Below are 20,582 nucleotides of genomic sequence, written 5' to 3'. Positions count from 1 at the left end.
AGGGAGAGTCAGGGCTGCCCGGGGGGCGGGGGAGGCAAGTGGGGCAATTTGCCCCAGGCCTCGCAGGGGTCCCCACGAGAATATAGTATTGCAAAAAATTTTATGGACGCGGCCCCCAAAATTGCTTTTCCCCAGGCCCCCTGAATCCTCTAGGCAGCCCTGGGGAGAGTTAGATTAGGGGAGGGGAGGGGAGGGGTAGGTTCTGGGAGGCAGGATTGAGGGTTGTGTTTAATGCGAGGGTTAGGATTAGCTTTAGGGATTAGGTTGGGTAAGAGTTTGGGTTCAAAGGTGGGTTAGAGTTAAGGGGTTAGGGTTATGGTCAAGGTGGGGGTTATGATATAATAGGGTCATGATCAGGGTTAGTTGAAGGGTTAGGGTGCAGGGGTCAGGGTTGGGTTGCCTAGGGTGAAGGGAGGGGTCAGGGTTTAGGGTTGGGTTGTGGTGTGAGATAGTGTCAAAGGGAGGAGTTGGGTTAGAGTACTGGGGAACAGGAGTTAGGGTTTGGGATTAGGGTTAGCAGGTGAGGGCTCAGGGTTTGTCTTTTTTGCTCTTCTAATTGCTTGAATTGACCATTCTGTATCAATTTCCTGTAAATGTAGTTTAACCCCTTTTATTAACTTTTCAAGAACATTAGTTTCATCATTATTATAACACCACCTATATTTTTATTGTGAAATAGTAAATTACAGGTTTTAATACTCATTTTTTTTGTTTTTTAATGTTAGGCTATTATTTGTGATCATATCACTTGAATGCTGCCTGATTTCCTTGTCTCAGCCCTGCTCCAGAAATAGCAATGTGTGATGGATGGTGTCTGTCCTGTCACAGTTTCCTACCCCCATGAAATCTCTATATTAAATTTGGATCTCAATAAAACAAATGTTTTCTAACTTAGAAAAATGTATTGTTAGAAAACTCATGTCATGTGTCCCACTTTCAAACAGATTTCCCAGAAGTAGCACACCGAGACAATGCATACCCCATCTGCCACAAATCGCTACTCCTAGACCCAGGGCTGGTGAATTGCATGAGGACAGCAAAAATGTGCTATGTAGATGTCAGTAACTGCAACTGATAGAAAATTGGGACAGGGAGCAATTTGTAATAGTACGTCCTGACACTACAGAGGAGATACTGTGATGTTTCCCCCCGATCAGACATCAGGCTCTCCACATTAGGGACAATGGCTGCCAGGGCAGCTGGGGGCTGGTCTTGGTCTCTGTGATGAGCAGTTTACTCTGGGTGCAGGAGAGGGTGAAATCTGGGGCAGGTTGTTCAGCAGCCAGGAGCCCACATGCTTGTCCATCCCTGAGCAGCTGAGGAGCACAGTGTGCAGCTGGTCCATGCACCTGCTGTAGCCACTGCTGTAGCGCTGCTCTGTGGCCAGACTCTGCTTGGTGGTGGCTGCAAGAGATGGGTCAGCGTCAGAAACAGCATAGCAATCAGCCACCAGCCAAACCCACAAACCTGTCAGCCTGCAGCATCACCATCTGTCCTCCATGTGCCACACACACCTCTCCATCCCTCCTCTGTATGCCAAAGACGCTCATCTATCCATCTCCAGACATCTCTGTTTCTCTCTGATTTTCCATGCAGCACCCAACACAATGAGGCCTGGACCTGAGTGTGGCTTTTAGGTGCTGCAGTAGTGGAGCTGTAGGGTGATAGTGCATCTCTGGGCATCTCTAGTCTCAGCCCCTTTTCTCTTGAGCCCAGAGCCATGACTCTGAGTTCACACCTCTCGGGCCCAGACCCCATAGCCCCGAAGATATGCAACCAGCCACTCGTGCTCTGTGATCCTGTTAGAGCAACAAGAATCTCCCCAAAGTCCCCATGAAGAGGAGGAGGAGTGACACCTTGAGCCTGGCAGGCAGCATGAACTCTCCTCAGCATGGCATGGACCATCCCTGGGGCAGACAGATCCTACATGACCCATACGAGACCACGGCGGGCAAGAGAGTGCATCCCCGTGAGCCTGATAGGAGGTGTGGACCCTCCCTCTGGGTTGCATTGGGGCAGGCAGATCCTCCCCCGAGATGGATCCTCCCCAAACCATGGGAGACTACAGAGTGCCAGCGAGTCTTTACCCAGGGTCTTGCTCTGTTGCAGGCTCTCCATGTGCTATACCGTGATCTCCAGCCCGTCAACTTTCTGCAGCTTGGATTGCTGTAAGGAGTGGAGGGAGGCACTGTTAATGAGTGATGGCAGGTACAAGGATTTGGGGACTCAAGGTGCTGGGGTGTCGCAGGTGGGACAGTGCCATGTGTGTCCATCCATCCCTCTCCCTCCCATTTGGGCAGTGACCCCTGGTTGCTATTTCACACTTTAAGAAAAGAGCCAAATGCCACTGTTTGTCACAGGGTAATTTTATTTAACACAAAGCATTCTTCATCAGAAATGTACAACCCCCACCTTGCCCAGCACCTGCCCAAACCAGCACAGTCACTCATGACAGAAAATACCCCAGAACATACAGACCCAAAGGTCAGCAGCTTTAATTTGAAGCAATGAGATGACGGCTAGAGAACCTAGTGAGGGGCTATGGCGAAGTAGATAAATTGCAACTAACTACAATGGGGAAAATCATAATCCACCAGGGAGAAAAACTGACTCCACTGGAAAATCAAACCAGCTCCAGCAAGCCTGGGATTTCCAGCAATTCAGGGATTGGAGCAAGAATTCTCCACTTCCCTTCATTGTCTGGCAATTTCCAGGGAAGGGTAAGGTTAGAGAGCCCTCCACAAATGGATAATTCCCAGCCCACTGTGACCAAATGCACCCCTGTATTCACACCCTACACACTATTGTAACAATCTTTGGACAAAATATGCCTTGTGAGGTAGCATTTGAAACTCAATGATCAATATTATTTTGGTGAAATGGCTGTAGCAACAGTCTGCGTAAAGTTATGAAATTCCACCTATAGGGTATTGAAAGCACAAGTTCCAATTCACATAGCCTGATTAGGTGGAACTGGTCAAGAACACCTGTCCTAAAGAAAGGGATGTGCGTTTGCCTCAATTTGCATTTTAGCTGTAAACAGATTCCACAGAGGACAAGAGGGGGAAGAAAGAAGCAATATACACAGATGAACAGAAACAGCACAAAGCCTCCTTCTTCCACCAAACTCCATGTCTCCATGCTCTCCGCAAAAAAGAACTTTACCTAAGGTGAACACTCAGGAAAATGTTTTTCAAATGGTGACCGAGCTATAAAAGTGAAGGGCAAAAACACCCAAGTTCTCTCTCCCTCCCCATCTCCCTTTCACCTAAGATGATCAGAGAAACAGCTGCTGGACCCTGGAAGCAGATCCTGGCCTGAGAGTTTGGGCAGCAATATTACTGGAACCTGTGGGAAGGGACTTCACAAGCCTAGTTTGTTAAGTTTAGAAAGCATTTTATCTTTATTTTTTCTTGTAACCATTTCTTCTTTAATGCCTTATTACTTTTGTTCACGTAAAACCTCTCTATGTAGTTAAATAAACTTGTTTTATTCTTGAACCAAAACTAATCCAGTGTTGCGAACTGTAAATGGAATTATCCACAAGGTGGCAGATTTTTGTATATTGACCTCCTAGAGGTACAACAGACCTAATCTATCTGGCCTGTCCAGGAGAGGGATGGACAGTGCACAACACGTTTTTGGGGTAAAATTCAGGACAGGAAGTGTGTTGGGGTCACCCTGCATGTGGTAGCCCAGGTCTGATGGAAGCCAAAGTGTGACTGGTGAGTGCTGACAAGCTCTGGGATCAGAGTCGTAGCCATACACAGACACTTGGGGGGGGGGGGGAGCATCATGCTGACAGGCTGTTTGTGAGCTACCCAAGTCAGAGCTATAACAGAGAAGCACGGTGAGGCACCCCCCTGTTGCAGGTCAAGTGACATAGCCCCACACTGGTCAGGATTACAGCCTGGAACATCATACCTGAGCCACAGCAAGAGCCCCCCCAGCTGTTGTAGTGTTATAAAACACTCCCCAGCAGAATCGGTTACTTTGCTGTTGAGGATGCTGGAGCAAGCTGACCATGTACAGTAACAGGGGCAAAAGGAAGGTGGGGGGGGGGGGGGGAGCAGGGAAGGTCTAGACAAGGCTGCTCTTCCCTCTCTGAAATGATGTAGTGAGTTTCAGACACCTTCCCTCTCCCCCCCATACACCCTGCTCTTTAAATACTCTCAGTCTTCATTCAGGTGTTTACATACAAGTGACATGTGCACAGAGATGTTCACAAATTGGTCTGCTCAGCTGTTCCGATTCCCTGAACTGGCCACCCTTTCCCATTACCTCCAGGAAATGGAGTTTCATACATTTTAATTCTTTACTTTTCAAGAAACCTTCATATCTTCTTCTAACACTTCCTAGGGTTTTATTGTGACTCATTTACCATATTTAATACATTATTAAAAAACAAAACATAATCAAGTCTATTTTTATGATCACATGACTTCACTGGTTCTTGAATAGCTCGTTGGCCGGAATGGCTACCTCTAGACCAAGGGAGGGGTGGACACCCGTTGCTCCTGTGAAACCTCTTTTTAAAATTTACACACAAGTAAAACAAGATTTTGCTAATTTAGAAAAAAATGTATTAAAATAGTGATTTCACACAAGTTGAAACCTAAGTTACCTCTAAGCTGCACAGCAGCATATTAAGCACTGTGCAGGGACTCAGGGCTGTGGCGTGGAGACATGCCTCTCCCCCAGCCCCGGACCTGCTGCGGCCGGGGAAGAGGCACCTATCCTGTGGCCCCAGCCCTGGAGCTGCCGCATTAGGGAGAGGTGCCTCTCCCCCCAGCCCAGGTGCTGCTGCGGGGAGAGAGAGCTGCGGGGAGTCTTCTCCCCCCACTTCCTGTAGTTCCAAGGCAGTCTGGACCTCAAACCCCTCATCCCCAGCCCTGAGACCACACCCCCAGATGGAGCCCTCACCCCCCCGCACCTCAACGCTCTGCCGCAGCCCTGAGCCCTGTCCCATACTCCGAACGCCTCGGCCCCACACCCGCCACATGAATTTTGTTACGTGTACCAATGTGGAGGTAATGTGTGACACATCACCTCCATATTGGTGCACATAACAAAATTCCTTCCACACATGAGTGGGAAAAATTGAAGGGAACACTGGCTGAAACTCTGACAAAATCCAACCCATTTCTCACAACTCCTTTCCCATAGACCCAGGAATGGGAAATTGTGGGTGTAGAAAATGGTGACAGGGCAGTCCTCGACTTTAGCGCCCACTGCCCTGCATGATTTTCTTCCGCTCCTACTTCTCCATGGATCCCGAGACCTGGGCTGTACACCAACCAGTGTTCTACAAACGGGCATGAGGAGAGGAGAGGAGAGGAGAGGAGAGAGAGTGTGTTGGCCAACATACTAGAGAAGAGAGAGAGAGAGAGAGAGAGAGAGAGAGAAAAACATGGGAGGAAAGGAAGCACCTGGAGTTATTCTCCTGGAGGTAACCTTGAGCTGCAGAGGAGACACAGTTCCTGACCAGAGAAATGAGCAACCTCTGAAAATAGGGACCTTTTCTCCCTTGTAACCACAGTTAGTCAGGAACCATTCATACAAACCCCGCCCTATTGTACTAGGCTTCCCAACCTGGACTCAGGTGGAGTCTGAGCAGAGCCCTCACCAAACCAGACACTTCTCACTATCAGCAGCGTCTGCTAGGCTCCCAGATGGACGGCTTTTGCATGGCATCAACAATGCTCAGAGTCTCGACGCTCTGGCTCGCTTTCCATCACATGAGGACAGTAGACTGACGCGTGACTTCGTTTTCCTTGGTACTAAACCAAGCAGAGGGGGGAAAAACAAAAAAATTAGCATCTCTGTCTGCAATGTCGCATAGTCTCTTCATTTCACATCTCCCATATCCCACGGCTCCGCCCTCAACCCATCTCCTATTACTACATTACAACTGCAACTAGAAGGCACCCATTGTAACTCACTTTCCTCAGGAGACTCTTGTCCCTTCCCCAGCCTTAATCCCAGAGCCTCGTAACTAACTAGGAAGCACACGGCCTGTGAAGAAATCTACAGCGAGCACAGATGAGGAATTCAAAGCACTGACCTCTTACTCACAGCCAGCGATGCAGAAGGCAGAAACATGAGGACTATTCACGTCTCCTTAGAAGGATGTCCAGGCTGCTCAGGTCCACTTCTGCAATATTCTTGTCCGGCTAGGGCTCCTGGACGATTCCTCCACAAACTAATAAAGCCAAGCAAGAACTATCACTACACAGAGCTCTATTGGTGCGTTGAATCTTGCCCTCATCCCTGCCTCCCTCTCCAGTCCCATCTACATCAGCCCCACTGGATGAACAGAGACTGAGTAAACACAGACAGTCACAGCTCCACTTTAGCGCCCACTGCCCCGCATGCTTTTCGTCCACTCCAACTTCTCCATGGCTCCCGAGACCTGGCCTCTGGGGATGCACACCTAGCACACCTGCCTGTGTCCTACGAAGGGAGGCAGAACAAGGAAAGGCAAGGACAGACAGAGAGATAGAGGGTGTGTGTTGGCCAATGTACTAGAGAAGAGAGAGAGACAGATAGAAAGACATGGGAGGAAGGCAAGCAACTCACCACCTGGAGTCATCCTCCTGGATGCAACCTTCAGCTGCCGAGGACACACTGTATCTGGCCAGAGAAATGCGCAGTCCCTGAAAATGGGGACCTTGTCTCTCTCATAACCACAGCTGGTCAGGAACCATTTCTTACAAACCCAGCCCCAGCTAACGGGGTGTCCCTACCTGGACCAGGGGGGCCCTACGCAGAGCCCTCACCAAACCAGACACTTATCTCACTGACAATAGCGACTGCTCCACTGCCAACTGGACGGCTCCTGACTTGCATCAACAATGCTTGCGGGCTCACTGTTCTCGCTCGCTTTCCATCCATCCGACGAGGGGAGTAAACTCTGACGTTCGATTTCTTTTCCTGATACTAAACCCAGCACAAGGAGGAAAAACAATGAAGTTACTATCTCAGTGGGCAGCGTCGCATAGGCTATTCTTTTCGCCTCTCCCACACGGCGGCGCTCCGCCCCAAACCCTCTCCCCCATTAGGCCTTTAGCACTACAACTAAAACGCACCCGAAATAATCACTCTGCACAGCAGACTCTGGCCCCTCCCCAGCTGTAATCTCACAGAGCCCCATACCCAACGAGGAAGCACACGGCTTGGGAAGAATACTACAGCGAGCACAGATGACGAATTCAAAGCACTGACCGCTTACTCACAGCCAGTTTTGCGGGAGTCAGAAAGCCGAGGTCTGTTCATGTCTGCTGACAAGGGTGTCCAGTCTGCTCATGTCCAGTTCTGCCATTTTCTCTTCAGACTAGGGCTCCTGGAAAATTCCTCTGGAAGCGCAGCTGCAAAAGCCAAGCATGAGCCATCACTACACAAACCTCTATTGGTGCTTCAAATCTTGCCCTCATCCTGGCCTCCCTCTCCAATCCCATCTACCTCGGCCCCACTTGACGAACAGAGACCAAGATAACACCGACAGTCACAGCCCTGCATGATTTTCCTCCCCTCCTACTTCTTCATGGCTCCCAAGAACTGGCCTGTGGGGATGCACACCTAGCACGCCTGCCTGTGTCCTACAAAGGGAGACAGTACAGGGAAAGGCAAGGACAGACAGAGAGGGAGAGATAGAGGCTGTGTGTTGGCCAACGTACGAGAGAGAGACAGAGAGACAGACAAAGAGAGAAATAAAAACATGGGAGGAAAGCAAGCAACTCACCACCTGGAGTCACCCTCCTGGATGCAACCTTCTGATGCGGAGGAGACACCATTCCTGACCAGTGAGATGAGCAACCTCTCAAAGTAGGGACCTTTTCTCCCTCGTGACCACAGCTAGTCAGGAACCTTTTCATACAAACCCAGCCCTACCGTACTGGGCTTCCCTACCTGGACTCAGGTTGCGTGTGAGCAGAGCCGTCACCAAACCAGACACTTCTCTCACTGACAGCGGCGTCTCCTCGGCTCCCAGATGGACGGCTTTTGCGTGGCATCGACAATGCTCAGAGTTTCGACGCTCCCGGTAGCTTTACATCACATGAGGGCAGTAGACTCTGATGCGTGACTTTTTTTCCTTGATACTAAACCTGGCAGGGAGAGGGACAAAAAAATTAGCATCTCCGTCTGCAATGTCGCGTAGTCTCTTCATTTCACATCTCCCCTATCCCACGTCTCTGCCCTCAACCCATCTCCCATTACTACGTTACAACTGCAATTAGAAGGCACCCATTGTAATGGCACCCAAAATATTCACTTTCTTCAGGAGACTCTTGTCCCTTCCCCAGCCTTAATCTCAGAGCCTCACAGCCAGCGATGCAGAAGGCAGAATCATGAGGACTATTCATGTCTCCTTAGAAGGATGTCCAGACTGCTCAGGTCCACTTCTGTCATATTCTTGTCCGGCTAGGGCTCCTGGACGATTCCTCCGCAAACTAATAAAGCCAAGCAAGAACTATCACTACACAGAGCTCTATTGGGGCGTCGAGTCCTGCCCTCATCCCTGCCTCCCTCTCCAGTCCCATCTACATCAGCCCCACACGATGAACAGAGACCAAGGTAACACTGACAGTTACAGCTCCACTTTAGTGCCCACTGCCCCTCATGGTTTTCGTCCGCTCCTACTTCTCCATGGCTCCCGAGACCTGGCTAGGATGCACACCTAGCATGCCTGCGCGTTTCCTACGAAGGGAGACGGCACGAGGAGAGGAGAGGCGAGTCAGCGAGAAAATTGGCCAACACACTAGAGAAGAGAGAGAGACAGACAAATAGAAAGACATGGGAGGAAAGCAAGCAACTCACTACCTGGAGTCATCCTTCTAGATGCAACCTTCCGTTGCGTAGGAGACACCGCTCCTGGCCAGAGAAATGAGCAGACCCCGAAAATGGGGACCTTGTCCCCCTCATAACCACTGCTAGTCAAGAACATTTTCTTCAAACCCAGCCCCAGCTAACGTGGCGTCCCTAGCAGGAGAAAGGTGGGCCATGAGCACAACAATCACCAAACCAGACACTTATCTCACTGAGAGTGGCAGCCGTTCCCCTCCCAGTTGGACGGCTTTTGCGTGACATCAACAATGCTCATGGTCTCGTCACTCCGGCTTGCTTTCCATCACATGAGGGCTTGAGTCTCTGAGGCGTGACTTCTTTTCCCTCAGTCCTAAACCCAGCACAAGGGGAAAACACAAATCCGTTACCATCTCAGTCGGCAACATCTCGTAGGCTCTTCCTTTCGCCTCTCCCTCACGGCGGGGCTCCTCCCTCAAACATCTTCCCTTTACACCTTTAGCATTAGAACCAAAAAGCACCCCTTGCAACGGCACCCGACAGTCACTCTGCACAGCAGACTCTGGCCCCTCCCCAGCCGTAATCTCACAGAGCCCCATACCCAACGAGAAAGCACACGGCCTGTGAAGAATACTACAGCGAGCACAGATGAGAAATTCAGACCGTTGACCGCTTACTCACAGCCAATTATGTGGGAGTCAGAAAGCTGAGAACTGTTCATATCTGCTTATAAGGATGTCCAGTCTGCTCATGTCCACTTCTGCCACTTTCTCCTCAGGATAGGGCTCTTGGAAAATTCCTCTGGAAGCGCAGCTGCAAAAGCCAAGCATGAGCCATCACTACTTAAAGCTCTATATGTCGCTTCAAATCTTGCCCTCCTCCTGGCCTCCCTCTCCAATCCCATCTACATCAGCCCCACTCGATGAACAGAGACCAAGTTAACACCAACAGTCACAGACCTGCATGGTTTTCGTCCCCTTTTACTTCTCCATGGCTCCCAAGACCTGGCCTGCGGGGATGCACACCGAGCAAGCCTGCCCGTCTCCTACGAAGGGAGACGGCACGAGGACAGGAGAGGAAAGAGTGAGAAAGTTGGCCAACACACAAGAGGAGAGAGAGAGAGAGAAAAAAAATGGGAGGAAAGCAAGCAGCTCACCACCTCGAGTCATCCTCCTGAATCCAACCTTCTGCTGCGGAGGAGACACTGTTCCTGACCAGAGAAATGAGCAACCTCTGAAAGTAGGGACCTTTTTCCCCTTGTAACCACAGCTAGTCAGGAACCTTTTCATACAAACCCAGCCCTAACTTAGTGGGCTTCCCTACCTGGACTCAGGTTGGGCCTGAGCAGAGCCCTCATGAAACAAGACAATTATCTCACTGACAGCGGCATCTCCTCGGCTCCCAGATGGATGGCTTTTGCGTGGCATCAACAATGCTCAGAGTCTCAACGCTCTCGCTCGCTTTCCATCACGAGGGCAGTAGACTCTGACGGGTGACTTCGTTTTCCTTGGTTCTAAACCTAAAGGGGGGGGGGGGGAGCCAAAAAAATTAGCATCTTCGTCTGCAATGTCGCGTAGTATCTTCTTTTCACATCTCCCATATCCCACGGCCCCACCCTCAACCCATCTCCCATTACTACGTTACAACTGCAACTAGAAGGCACCCATTGTAATGGCACCCAAAATATTCACTTTCTTCAGGAGACTCTTGTCCCTTCCCCAGCCTTAATCTCAGAGCCTCATACCCAACGAGGAAGCACACGGCCTGTGAAGAAAACTACAGCGACTACAGATGAGGAATTCAAAGCACTGACCTCTTACTCACAGCCAGCGATGCAGAAGGCAGAAACATGAGGACTATTCATGTCTCCTTAGAAGGATGTCCAGACTGCTCAGGTCCACTTCTGCCATATTCTTGTCCGGCTAGGGTCCTGGACGATTCCTCCGCAAACTAATAAAGCCAAGCAAGAACTATCACTACACAGAGCTCTATTGGGGCGTCGAGTCTTGCCCTCATCCCTGCCTCCCTCTCCAATCCCATCTACATCAGCCCCACTCGATGAACAGAGACCAAGGTAACACTGACAGTTACAGCCCTGCATGGTTTTCATACGCTCCTACTTCTCCATGGCTCCCGAGACCTGGCCTCTGCATATGCACACCTAGCACGCCTGCCCGTGTCTTCTGAAGGGAGACAGCACAATGAAAGGCAAGGACAGACAGAGAGAGAGAGTGTGTGTTGGCCAACGTACTAGAGAAGAAAGAAAGAGAGAAAAACATGGGAGGAAGGCAAGCAACTCACCACCTGGAGTCATCCTCCTGGATGCAACCTTCTGCTGCGGAAGAGGCACCGCTCCTGGCCAGAGAAATGAGCAGCCCCTGAAAAAGGGGACCTTGTCTCTCTCCTAAGCACAGCTGGGCAGGAACCATTTCTTACAAACCCACGGGGGGAGCAACGGAGGGGGGGAAACAAGTTACCATCTCAGTAGTCAACATCTCATAGGCTCTCCTTTTCACCTCTCCCACACGACGCGGCTCCGCCCTCAACCCTCCCCATTACACCTTTAGCATTCTAACCAAAAAGCACCCCCTCCAACAGCACCTGAAATAATCACTCTGCACAGTAGACTCTGGCCCCTCCCCAGCTGTAATCTCACAGAGCCCCATACCCAACAAGGAAGCACACGGCCTGTGAAGAAAACTACAGCCACTACAGATGAGGAATTCAAAGCACTGACCTCTTACTCACAGCCAGCGATGCAGAAGGCAGAAACATGAGGACTATTTATGTCTCCTTAGAAGGATGTCCAGACTACTCAGGTCCACTTCTGCAATATTCTTGTCCGGCTAGGGCTCCTGGACGATTCCTCCGCAAACTAAGAAAGCCAAGCAAGAACTATCACTACACAGAGCTCTATTGGCGCGTCGAGTCTTGCCCTCATCCCTGCCTCCCTCTCCAGTCCCATCTACATCAGCCCCACTAGATGAACAGAGACCGAGTAAACACAGACAGTCACAGCTCCACTTTAGTGCCCACTGCCCCGCATGGTTTTCGTCCGCTCCTACTTCTCCGTGGCTCCCGAGACCTGGCTAGGATGCACACCTAGCACGGATGCCCGTGGTCCTATGAAGGGAGACGGCACGAGGAGAGGAGAGGAAAGAGAGTGAGAAAGTTGGCCAACACACTAGAGGAGAGAGAGAGAAAGAGACAGAGAGAAAAAAATGGGAGGAAGGCAAGCAACTCACCACCTGGAGTCATCCTCCTGGATGCAACCTTCTGCTTCCGAGGACACACCGCATCTGGGCAGAGAAATGAGCAGTCCCTGAAAATGGGGACCTTGGCTCTCTCGTAACCACATCTGCTTAGGAACCATTTCTTACAAACCCAGCCCCAGCTAACGGGGCGTCCCTACCTGGAGCCATTGGGGCCCTACGCAGAACCCTCACCAAACCACACACTTATCTCACTGACGGTAGCGACTGCTCCACTGCCAACTGGACGGCTCCTGACTTGCATCAACAATGCTCGCAGGCTCACTGCTCTTGCTCGCTTTCCATCCGACAAGGGGAGTAAACGCTGACTTTTGATTTCTTTTCCCAGGGTACTAAATCCGGCACAAGGAGGAAAAACAATGAAGTTACCACCTCAGTGGGCAGCGTCGCGTAGGCTATTCTTTTCGCCTCTCCTACACGGCAGCGCTCTGCCCCAAACTCTCCCCCCCATTACGCCTTTAGCATTACAACTAGAACGCACCCCTTGCAACGGCACCCAAAATAATCACTCTACACAGAAGACTCTGGCCCCTCCCCAGCCGTAATCTCACAGAATCCCATACCCAATGAGAAAGCACACGGCCTGTGAAGAATACTACAGCGAGCACAGATGACGAATTCAAAGCACTGACCTCTTACTTACAGCCACTTATGCGGGAGCCAGAAAGTTGAGGACTGTTCATGTCTGCTGACAAGGATGTTCATGTCTGCTTACAGGGATGTCCAGTCTGCTCATGTCCACTTCTCCCAGTTTCTTCTTGAGATAGGGCTCCTGGAAAATTCCTCTGGAAGCGCAGCTGCAAAAGCCAAGCATGAGCCATCACTACACAAACCTCTATTGGTGCTTCAAATCTTGCCCTCCTCCTGGCCTCCCTCTCCAATCCCATCTACCTCAGCCCCACTCGACAAACAGAGACTGAGATAACACCGACAGTCACAGCCGTGCATGATTTTCGTCCCCTCCTACTTCTCCATGGCTCCCGAGACATAGCCTGTGGGGATACACACGTTACACGGCTGCCCGTGTCTTACGAAAGGAGACAACACGAGGAAAGGCAAGGACAGACAGCGAGAGCTAGAAGGTGTGTGTTGGCCAACATACTAGAGAAGAGAGAGAGAGAGAAAGAAAAACATTGGAGGAAAGCAAGCAACTGACCACCTGGAGTCATCCTTCTGAATCCAACTTTCCGCTGCAGAGGAGACACCATTCCTGACCAGAGAAATGAGCAACCTTTCAAAATAGGGACCTTTTCCCCCTCGTAACCACAGTTAGTCAGGAACCTTTTCATACAAACCCAGCCCCAACTTAGTGGGCTTCCCTACCTGGACTCAGGTTGGGCATGAATAGAGCCCTCATGAAACAAGACACTTATCTCACTGACAGCGGCATCTCCTCGGCTCCCAGATGGATGGCTTTTGCGTGGCATCAACAATGCTCAGAGTCTCAACGCTCTCGCTCGCTTTCCATCACGAGGGCAGTAGACTCTGACGGGTGACTTCGTTTTCCTTGGTTCTAAACCTAAAGGGGGGGGAGGGGGAGCCAAAAAAATTAGCATCTCCGTCTGCAATGTCGCGTAGTATCTTCTTTTCACATCTCCCATATCCCACGGCCCCACCCTCAACCCATCTCCCATTACTACGTTACAACTGCAACTAGAAGCCACCCAAAATATTCACTTTCTTCAGGAGACTCTTGTCCCTTCCCCAGCCTTAATCCCAGAGCCTCATACCCAACGAGGAAGCACACGGCCTGTGAAGAAAACTACAGCGACTACAGATGAGGAATTCAAAGCACTGACCTCTTACTCACAGCCAGCGATGCAGAAGGCAGAAACATGAGTACTATTCATGTCTCCTTAGAAGGATGTCCAGACTGCTCAGGTCCACTTCTGCCATATTCTCGTCCGGCTAGGGCTCCTGGACGATTCCTCCGCAAACTAATAAAGCCAAGCAAGAACTATCACTACATAGAGCTCTATTGGGGCGTCGAGTCTTGCCCTCATCCCTGCCTCTCTCTCCAGTCCCATCTACATCAGCCCCACTCGATGAACAGAGACTAAGGTAATACTGACAGTTACAGCCCTGCATGGTTTTCGTACGCTCCTACTTCTCCATGGCTCCCGAGACCTGGCCTCTGCAGATGCACACCTAGCATGCCTGCCCATTTCTTCTGAAGGGAGACAGCACAAGGAAAGGCAAGGACAGACAGAGAGAGAGGGTGTGTGTTGGCCAACGTACTAGAGAAGAAAGAAAGAGAGAAAAACATGGGAGGAAGGCAAGCAACTCACCACCTGGAGTCATCCTCCTGGATGCAACCTTCTGCTGCGGAAGAGACACCGCTCCTGGCCAGAGAAATGAGCAGCCCCTGAAAAAGGGGACCTTGTCTCTCTCCTAAGCACAGCTGGGCAGGAACCATTTCTTACAAACCCACGGGGGAAGGAACGGAGGGGGGGAAACAAGTTACCATCTCAGTAGTCAACATCTCATAGGCTCTCCTTTTCACCTCTCCCACACGACGCGGCTCCGCCCTCAACCCTCCCCATTACACCTTTAGCATTATAACCAAAAAGCACCCCTTCCAACAGCACCCGAAATAATCACTCTGCACAGTAGACCCTGGCCCCTCCCCAGCTGTAATCTCACAGAGCCCCATACCCAACAAGGAAGCACATGGCCTGTGAAGAATACTATAGCGAGCACAGATGAGCAATTCAAAGCACTGACCGCTTACTCACAGCCAGTTATGCGGGAGTCAGAAAGCTGAGAACTGTTCATATCTGCTTACAAGGATGTCCAGTCTGCTCATGTCCACTTCTGCCACTTACTCCTCGGGCTAGGGCTCTTGGAAAATTCCTTTGGAAGTGCAGCTGCAAAAGCCAAGCATGAGGCATCACTACTTAAAGCTCTATATGTCGCTTCAAATCTTGCCCTCCTCCTGGCCTCCCTCTCCAATCCCATCTACATCAGCCCCACTCGATGAACAGAAACCAAGTTAACACCCACAGTCACAGCCCTGCATGATTTTCGTCCCCTCCTACTTTTCCATGGCTCCCGAGACCTGGCCTGCGGGGATGCACACCGAGCAAGCCTGCCCGTCTCCTACGAAGGGAGACGGCACGAGGACAGGAGAGGAAAGAGTGAGAAAGTTGGCCAACACACAAGAGGAGAGAGAGAGAGAGAGAAAAATGGGAGGAAAGCAAGCAGCTCACCACCTCGAGTCATCCTCCTGAATCCAACCTTCCGCTGCAGAGGAGACACTGTTCCTGACCAGAGAAATGAGCAACCTCTGAAAGTAGGGACCTTTTTCCCCTTGTAACCACAGCTAGTCAGGAACCTTTTCATACAAACCCAGCCCTAACGTAGTGGGCTTCCCTACCGGGACTCAGGTTGGGCGTGAGCAGAGCCCTCATGAAACAAGACACTTATCTCACTGACAGCTGCATCTCCTCGGCTCCCAGCTGGATGGCTTTTGTGTGGCATCAACAATGCTCAGAGTCTCAACGCTCTCGCTCGCTTTCCATCACGAGGGCAGTAGACTCTGACGGGTGACTTCGTTTTCCTTGGTTCTAAACCTAAAGGGGGGGGGGGGGGGAGCCAAAAAAATTAGCATCTCCGTCTGCAATGTCGCGTAGTATCTTCTTTTCACATCTCCCATATCCCACGGCCCCACCCTCAAGCCATCTCCCATTACTACGTTACAACTGCAACTAGAAGGCACCCATTGTAATGGCACCCAAAATATTCACTTTCTTCAGGAGACTCTTGTCCCTTCCCCAGCCTTAATCTCAGAGCCTCATACACAACGAGGAAGCACACGGCCTGTGAAGAAAACTACAGCGACTACAGATGAGGAATTCAAAGCACTGACCTCTTACTCACAGCCAGCGATGCAGAAGGCAGAAACATGAGGACTATTCATGTCTCCTTAGAAGGATGTCCAGACTGCTCAGGTCCACTTCTGCCATATTCTTGTCCGGCTAGGGCTCCTGGACGATTCCTCCGCAAACTAATAAAGCCAAGCAAGAACTATCACTACACAGAGCTCTATTGGGGCGTCGAGTCTTGCCCTCATCCCTGCCTCCCTCTCCAGTCCCATCTACATCAGCCCCACTCGATGAACAGAGACTAAGGTAACGCTGACAGTTACAGCCCTGCATGGTTTTCATACGCTCCTACTTCTCCATGGCTCCCGAGACCTGGCCTCTGCAGATGCACACCTAGCACGCCTGCCCGTGTCTTCTGAAGGGAGACAGCACAAGGAAAGGCAAGGACAGACAGAGAGAGAGGGTGTGTGTTGGCCAACGTACTAGAGAAGAAAGAAAGAGAGAAAAACATGGGAGGAAGGCAAGCAACTCACCACCTGGAGTCATCCTCCTGGATGCAACCTTCTGCTTCCGAGGACACACCGCTCCTGGCCAGAGAAATGAGCAGCCCCTGAAAAAGGGGACCTTGTCTCTCTCCTAAGCACAGCTGGGCAGGAACCATTTCTTACAAACCCACGGGGGGAGCAACGGAGGGGGGGAAACAAGTTACCATCTCAGTAGTCAACATCTCATAGGCTCTCCTTTTCACCTCTCCCACACGACGCGGCTCCGCCCTCAACCCTCCCCATTACACCTTTAGCATTATAACCAAAAAGCACCCCTTCCAACAGCACCTGAAATAATCACTCTGCACAGTAGACTCTGGCCCCTCCCCAGCTGTAATCTCACAGAGCCCCATACCCAACAAGGAAGCACACGGCCTGTGAAGAAAACTACAGCCACTACAGATGAGGAATTCAAAGCACTGACCTCTTACTCACAGCCAGCGATGCAGAAGGCAGAAACATGAGGACTATTTATGTCTCCTTAGAAGGATGTCCAGACTACTCAGGTCCACTTCTGCAATATTCTTGTCCGGCTAGGGCTCCTGGACGATTCCTCCGCAAACTAAGAAAGCCAAGCAAGAACTATCACTACACAGAGCTCTATTGGCGCGTCGAGTCTTGCCCTCATCCCTGCCTCCCTCTCCAGTCCCATCTACATCAGCCCCACTAGATGAACAGAGACCGAGTAAACACAGACAGTCACAGCTCCACTTTAGTGCCCACTGCCCCGCATGGTTTTCGTCCGCTCCTACTTCTCCGTGGCTCCCGAGACCTGGCTAGGATGCACACCTAGCACGGATGCCCGTGGTCCTATGAAGGGAGACGGCACGAGGAGAGGAGAGGAAAGAGAGTGAGAAAGTTGGCCAACACACTAGAGGAGAGAGAGAGAAAGAGACAGAGAGAAAAAAATGGGAGGAAGGCAAGCAACTCACCACCTGGAGTCATCCTCCTGGATGCAACCTTCTGCTTCCGAGGACACACCGCATCTGGGCAGAGAAATGAGCAGTCCCTGAAAATGGGGACCTTGTCTCTCTCGTAACCACAGCTGCTGAGGAACCATTTCTTACAAACCCAGCCCCAGCTAACAGGGCGTCCCTACCTGGAGCCATTGGGGCCCTACGCAGAACCCTCACCAAACCACACACTTATCTCACTGACGGTAGCGACTGCTCCACTGCCAACTGGACGGCTCCTGACTTGCATCAACAATGCTCGCAGGCTCACTGCTCTTGCTCGCTTTCCATCCGACAAGGGGAGTAAACGCTGACGTTTGATTTCTTTTCCCAGGGTACTAAATCCGGCACAAGGAGGAAAAACAATGAAGTTACCACCTCAGTGGGCAGCGTCGCGTAGGCTATTCTTTTCGCCTCTCCTACACGGCAGCGCTCTGCCCAAACTCTCCCCCCCATTACGCCTTTAGCATTACAACTAGAACGCACCCCTTGCAACGGCACCCAAAATAATCACTCTACACAGAAGACTCTGGCCCCTCCCCAGCCGTAATCTCACAGAATCCATACCCAATGAGAAAGCACACGGCCTGTGAAGAATACTACAGCGAGCACAGATGACGAATTCAAAGCACTGACCGCTTACTCACAGCCAGTTATGCGGGAGCCAGAAAGTTGAGGACTGTTCATGTCTGCTGACAAGGATGTTCATGTCTGCTTACAGGGATGTCCAGTCTGCTCATGTCCACTTCTCCAGTTTCTTCTTGAGATAGGGCTCCTGGAAAATTCCTCTGGAAGCGCAGCTGCAAAAGCCAAGCATGAGCCATCACTACACAAACCTCTATTGGTGCTTCAAATCTTGCCCTCCTCCTGGCCTCCCTCTCCAATCCCATCTACCTCAGCCCCACTCGACAAACAGAGACTGAGATAACACCGACAGTCACAGCCGTGCATGATTTTCATCCCCTCCTACTTCTCCATGGCTCCCGAGACATAGCCTGTGGGGATACACACGTTACACACGGCTGCCCGTGTCTTACGAAAGGAGACAACACGAGGAAAGGCAAGGACAGACAGCGAGAGCTAGAAGGTGTGTGTTGGCCAACATACTAGAGAAGAGAGAGAGAGAAAGAAAAACATTGGAGGAAAGCAAGCAACTGACCACCTGGAGTCATCCTTCTGAATCCAACCTTCCGCTGCAGAGAAGACACCATTCCTGACCAGAGAAATGAGCAACCTTTCAAAATAGGACCTTTTCCCCCTCGTAACCACAGTTAGTCAGGAACCTTTTCATACAAACCCAGCCCCAACTTAGTGGGCTTCCCTACCTGGACTCAGGTTGGGCATGAACAGAGCCCTCATGAAACAAGACACTTATCTCACTGACAGCGGCATCTCCTCGGCTCCAGATGGATGGCTTTTGCGTGGCATCAACAATGCTCAGAGTCTCAACGCTCTCGCTCGCTTTCCATCACGAGGGCAGTAGACTCTGACAGGTGACTTCGTTTTCCTTGGTTCTAAACCTAAACGGGGGGGGGGGGGGGGGGGAGAGCCAAAAAAAATTAGCATCTCCGTCTGCAATGTCGCGTAGTATCTTCTTTTCACATCTCCCATATCCCACGGCCCCACCCTCAACCCATCTCCCATTACTACGTTACAACTGCAACTAGAAGGCACCCATTGTAATGGCACCCAAAATATTCACTTTCTTCAGGAGACTCTTGTCCCTTCCCCAGCCTTAATCTCAGAGCCTCATACCCAACGAGGAAGCACACGGCCTGTGAAGAAAACTACAGCGACTACAGATGAGGAATTCAAAGCACTGACCTCTTACTCACAGCCAGCGATGCAGAAGGCAGAAACATGAGGACTATTCATGTCTCCTTAGAAGGATGTCCAGACTGCTCAGGTCCACTTCTGCCATATTCTTGTCCGGCTAGGGCTCCTGGACGATTCCTCCGCAAACTAATAAAGCCAAGCAAGAACTATCACTACACAGAGCTCTATTGGGGCGTCGAGTCTTGCCCTCATCCCTGCCTCCCTCTCCAATCCCATCTACCTCAGCCCCACTCGACAAACAGAGACTGAGATAACACCGACAGTCACAGCCCTGCATGATTTTCGTCCCCTCCTACTTTTCATGGCTCCCGAGACCTGGCCTGCGGGGATGCACACCGAGCAAGCCTGCCCGTCTCCTACGAAGGGAGACGGCACGAGGACAGGAGAGGAAAGAGTGAGAAAGTTGGCCAACACACAAGAGGAGAGAGAGAGAGAGAGAGAGAGAGAGAGAGTGAGAAAAATGGAGGAAAGCAAGCAGCTCACCACCTCGAGTCATCCTCCTGAATCCAACCTTCCGCTGCAGAGGAGACACTGTTCCTGACCAGAGAAATGAGCAACCTCTGAAAGTAGGGACCTTTTTCCCCCTTGTAACCACAGCTAGTCAGGACCTTTTCATACAAACCCAGCCCTAACGTAGTGGGCTTCCCTACCGGGACTCAGGTTGGGCGTGAGCAGAGCCCTCATGAAACAAGACACTTATCTCACTGACAGCTGCATCTCCTCGGCTCCCAGCTGGATGGCTTTTGCGTGACATCAACAATGCTCAGAGTCTCGATGCTCTCGCTCTCTTTCCAACCATGAGGACAGTAGACTGACGCATGACTTTGTTTTCTTTGGTACTAAATCCAGCGGGGGAGAGGGGAATTAGCATCTCCGTCTGCAATGTCACATAGGCTCTTCATTTCACATCTTACATATCCCACAGCTCCACCCTCAAGCCCTCTCCCATTACTACGTTACAACTGCAACTAGAAGGCACCCATTGTAAAGGCACCAAAAAAACTCCCTTTCCTCAGCAGACTCTTGTCCCTTGCCCAGCCTTAATCCCAGAGCCTCATACCCAAAGAGGAAGCACACTGCCTGTGAAGAAAACTACAGCGACTAAATTCAAAGCACTGACCTCCTACTCACAGCCAGCGATGCAGAAGGCAGATATATGAGGAGTATTCATGTCTCCTTAGAAGGATGTCCAGGCCGCTCAGGTCGACTTCCGCCATATTCTTGTCCGGCTAGGGCTCCTGGATCATTCTCTGCAAACTAATAAAGCCAAGCAAGAACTATCACTACAGAGAGCTCTATTGGTGCGACGAATCTTGCCCTCATCACTGCCTCTCTTCTCCAGTCCCATCG

The 20,582-nt window shown here is 51.0% G+C and overlaps 1 long non-coding RNA gene across 22 annotated transcripts; it reads right to left on the bottom strand.

The window, feature by feature from the left end:
• Positions 1–658: 658 nt before the first annotated feature.
• Positions 659–18,789, bottom strand: LOC101934600 (uncharacterized). Of its 22 annotated transcripts, XR_010594574.1 has the most exons (13): positions 18,044–18,789; positions 15,943–17,734; positions 13,874–15,646; positions 12,718–13,593; positions 10,616–12,406; positions 9,484–10,321; positions 8,273–9,175; positions 7,909–8,105; positions 7,236–7,367; positions 6,065–6,939; positions 5,593–5,780; positions 2,088–2,166; positions 659–1,404 (listed from the first exon to the last, which is right to left on the bottom strand). It is a non-coding gene; the product is annotated as an uncharacterized LOC101934600 (long non-coding RNA). The 22 variants fall into 22 exon arrangements; XR_010594587.1 differs by lacking the exon at positions 5,593–5,780; XR_010594584.1 differs by lacking the exons at positions 659–1,404; positions 2,088–2,166 and having other exon boundaries at positions 2,339–5,780; positions 6,065–6,202; positions 6,580–6,939.
• Positions 18,790–20,582: the final 1,793 nt, after the last annotated feature.

This window comes from Chrysemys picta, chromosome 23, assembly GCF_011386835.1.
Source record: "Chrysemys picta bellii isolate R12L10 chromosome 23, ASM1138683v2, whole genome shotgun sequence".
NCBI classification, from domain to species: Eukaryota; Metazoa; Chordata; order Testudines; family Emydidae; genus Chrysemys; species Chrysemys picta.
Note: the sequence above shows the minus strand (reverse complement) of the source record. Positions and strands in the feature narration are given on the sequence as shown.